A 4,721-nucleotide genomic window follows, 5' to 3' on the forward strand; every position below is an offset into this window, starting at 1 on the left:
GGAGGAGCCATGGTGGAGGAAGGGCTGACAACTCCAGGGGGCCGACCGACGGTGGCGGAGCAGGTGGTGGAGGAGCCCGAGGCGGAGAGCCAGGGCGACACCGAGGATCCAGAGGGCCAAGGTGGAGCAGATGGCACCGGCGACCGAGGCGGAGATGGGGATCCGGAAGGCCACGGTGGAGCCGCAGCGACAGAGAACTGAGGTGGAGCCGGAGGGAAGGAGGAGCCTCACATAGCCTGAGGGACGAGGCGGAGCCAGAGGAGTGGAGTCTCGAGGTGGCGGATGGTCGATGACTGACCAAGGCAGAGCCGGAGGGACGACGGAGCCCGGTGGAGCTTGTGGACTGACGGGCCATGGTGGAGACGAGGGAGCTAGGAGCCATGGTGGAGCCGCTGGGTCGCAGGACCGAGGTGGAGTCTGGGCCTCGGAGGCTGAAAGACGCCACATATGGTGAGCTGAGGGTGAGCAGAGAGGCTGACGGGATCCAGCGGAGGGGGTGTTGAGGAAGGGAACAAGTCAATGAGAGGAGGCGGGAGACGGAGGTTGGGTGGGATATTTTGCCAGGTAAACAGGTCAGGTGAAAACTGAAGGACGGGTATCTCTGAGTGCAAGTCTATTAAATCTCCCAGGTCCAGTTTGTGCTCACCCCCAGCGATGGTGCCATGGGCGGGGCTTTCCATTGCCCCCGCGATCTCCACAGCTCTATCCACTGTCGCTTGGGCTGTCGGCTCAACAACGGAAAACAAAACGAGGGGAAGATGCCGCTTAAGTAGTTTTTGTGGGTCGGTTATTCTGTCACGAGACGGTGTGGTGTGTGATCAGGCAGGATGAAGACGACGAAGAATTCCAATAATCACTTTAATTAATCCACAATAGGTAATCCAGACAGGTCAGGAACACACACACACGAGGTAACATTCACAATACTCGACAAAACAGAACTGAACAGGCTTGACTTAAGTACAGACACAAATGAGGATAATTAATCGAACTCAGGTGAACAGAATGACACAATCAGACACGAGGAGAAATTAAGGTCACACTAAGCACATAGGGAATGAAAACCCAACAAGACAGTTCTGTGGTGTGACAAATATATGATAGCATGAGATCTCAAATGTGCACCAATCATTTGCTCCATCACTGCCTGTGTAAAAGAAAGAAAGAAAGAAAAAAACAAAACAAAACAAGCAACAAGCTAAAGTTTTGTTAAACTGGGCCCTGATTGTTGTTAAGATTGAACACGGCTCGATTCTACCGATGACTCACTCCTGAAGTCATTTTCACAGAATAGTGCACTGATTTGCTGTGCCATTTGTCATTAAGGGCCAGGTGGGTTTCAAATGAGACACAGTGATTTGGAGCCGCATTACACCATTATGGGCTCATTATGATGATGTCATACAGGACTCACGACTGACACCACACCGCAATGGTTTTCGACAGGCCAAGTGAAAAGTTTGAGAGAGTGAGAAGTGGCACAGATGTGTCATATTTTGAGCTTCTTTTTTTTTCTAGCTTCCAACTTTTCTCCTGCATTTATCTTATGATAAAGCATTTATCTTATGATAAAAAAAGAAATGGTCAGGTATGTCCAAATAATAAGAGATGATATTGCAAATATGAGAAGTAAAGATGGAAGAACAAAATCTACACTCTCAGAAAAAAGTGAGACCGTTGGGGTACAACAGCTTGTCACTGGGCCATTACTGTTAAAGGGACATCTGTACCGTATTTACCCCTGAAAGGGTTAAAATCTTTTTTTTAGTAAGTTTATTTTGATTGTTTTAATTTTAAAAATATTTATATATAGGACTGCATGTATTATACATTACTGTTTAGACTTTAACTATAAAAATGAAGATACTACTGGTGTCCAGTAAAATTAAAAATGAATATTTGATAATTATAGGTCTAATAATTATTTTAAAATGTATAAATTCTTCACTTTCAAACGTTCATCTTTTATTTTGTCCGAATACTGGTGAATTGCTGTAAACTTCTATCTACAGAAATGCTGGAAATTGTGTGAATGTGTAAACAAAGTAAACCTAAAGTAAAATGGCAGCCTTTGATAGATTAGATAAATGTCCAGCCACATTCATTTATTTTAATTTTACATTCAATTTAATTATTAGCTTTTCATCAGTTCACGAACCCCCTGCAGTTCCCTTACAAACCCCCATTTGGGAAACATTGCTCTAAGATAGGAATATGCACCTTTTAGGGGTAAATAAGTTACAAACTTGTGCCTTTAGGGGTACTGCCACAGTGACTAGCTGTTTAATTTTTGCACTTTTTTTTTTCAGACGTAACAAATGCAGAAACCAAAGTTGCCATTACAAGATAAACACTTTTCATACAATATTCCATAATATATAATATACCATAATTAGTGTTAAGGAGAAGCCAGGAACAGATAATATTTCCCATTCTTCATTTATTTCACATTGCAAAATCAGTTTTGCATCTCTAGTGGCTTATTACTTGGTTTCTCTCAGCTTGAGGCCCATGGAAGTCATATTATCTATTGGCCTGAGCCATAATCTTTTCCTGCGTGAATGTGTGAAGACTTATGAAGGTGTGTGGGATGGGAGATGGGCAATCAGTCGTCAACTCTCAGCAGCTTCCCTTCTCTCACATTCATACACTAGCCCTCATGGCTCATCACAGCAGATATTCTCTCACTCTCTTTCAATCTCTCCATCCAGCAGAGAAGAAGGGAAGATGATTCCAGCCCGCATCTATCTCCATTAGTGTAATGGTATAAAGCAGCTTAGACAACTACACCCCTCTGCAGCCTACCCTTCTGACAGGATCACATTTCTCTCACCACTGTTGTTCCAGGTGGAGCGAGAGAAGTAGGGAGGGAGGGGGAGAACGAGGGATGATTTAGACCTTGGCGAAAGAGAGTCATCCATCCTCAGCTTCCTGTCTGTGTGCCACAACCCACAGGGGAGGCCCATCTCAAAGGCCAGCTTCATTTAGAACTACTGAAATAGCGTGTTTGCGTCTCCTGTCCCATTTATGTACCTCTAAACCTTCTGGTTCGTCCTCTAGAGGGGCTTCACAAACGTAGACCCTTACTTTTCCCACCATCAGGAACCCTCTAGTCTGCACATAAGCCACCTGCAGCCTGTATGTTCCCAGCATGCTTTCCAGCGCCCATATGTTTCATCCTGCTAAACCTACCTAAAACTATGGGACCTGTTTTGTCTGGTTCTCAGGGGTCCCCCTTTCTGATCCCCAACTGGACAACCAGTCAGGCTGTCAGGGCAAAGGTGAGGAAGCAATTATGGGTGGTTAGAGGTGGTGGGATGGCAGAGACTAGATCAGCTTTGTGTTTTTGAGTGACACTGCATGAAGGCTGGATCACTGTTAAGGCCTCCGTAATCCCATCAGCAGTGTTTCAATTAAGGCTCGGCACTTTGAGCTCCAGTCAGTGATTTATAAATCAGAAAAATCAGTGAGTTTGTTCAATTATATGTTACATTGGTGATTCAGAAGGGCAAATGTCAAATTTAAATAATGCTAGTTTGCATTTAGTGTTCCCATGTGAATTGAATGACAACAGTGTTAGAGAAGCACTTTTTTCTCTCATTTTGATCGGATAATTGTGCTCTTTATTTATCGTTTCCAGGGGAAAATGTTAATGTCCTTCTCATTACAATATGTCCTGTTTTCATAAATCATAAATAGTTCAGATTAAATAAAAACAGGCCAGCATGTGTATATTTAAAATGACAGGGCAGCATAAAAACTCAGTTCTGTGAGTTGACAATAACTGTAACCAGGCATCATACGGGAATAATGTAGAAAACTCTTTAAACTCAGTTAACTGACTTTCTAATCATGTACTTTAATAGAGACAAAGCATGTAGAAGAATCAATGTATTTTTGCCACACACCTTTTAAAGGTGAAGTCTGTCATTTATGCACCACTTGCAGCACAAAAAAAGCAAAAATACTCGTTTCAATCATTCCTGTCTTCTATTGTTTGGTCGGGCCGCTCAAACAAACAGCTTTCACTGGCTGCTTTGTTTACAACATAATCCTCCTTATCCTGTGGCTGTGTTAAGATCATGTTCTTTATTGATGGCTGTTGTATACCTGAAGCACAGAGGAAAGATATAATGTTCAGTATGTATATACACTACATTTCAAATGTTTGGTCAATATGATTTTTTTATGTTTTTGAAAGGAGCATCTTATACTCATGGGGTGCAAGACTGCATATATTTTGTTTGAAAATGTAATGCATTCCTGTGATGCAAAGCTGAATTTTCAGCATCATTACTCCAGTCTTCAGTGTCACATGATCCTTCAGAAATCAATTGAATATGCTGATTTGATGCTGAAAAAACATTTATTATTATTATCAATGCTGAAAACAGTTGTGCTGTTTAATGATTTTTGTGGATTTTGTGATACATTTTTTCAGAGACTGGCAATGTGTGGTATAGCATATAAACATACTACTTTTACTATTTTTGCAGTATATACTATGTATACTGTTCACAGTATACTCACAACACAACCAAATAAAGAAACGTGCTGCAAATACTCACAACACAACCAAATAAAGAAACGTGCAGCAAATACTCACAACACAACCAAATAAAGAAACGTGCTGCAAATACTCACAACACAACCAAATAAAGAAACGTGCTGCAAATACTCACAACACAACCAAATAAAGAAACGTGCTGCAAATACTCACA

Source organism: Sinocyclocheilus anshuiensis, unplaced genomic scaffold (assembly GCF_001515605.1).
Source record: "Sinocyclocheilus anshuiensis isolate Anshui unplaced genomic scaffold, SAMN03320099.WGS_v1.1 scaffold653, whole genome shotgun sequence".
Lineage (NCBI taxonomy): Eukaryota > Metazoa > Chordata > Actinopteri > Cypriniformes > Cyprinidae > Sinocyclocheilus > Sinocyclocheilus anshuiensis.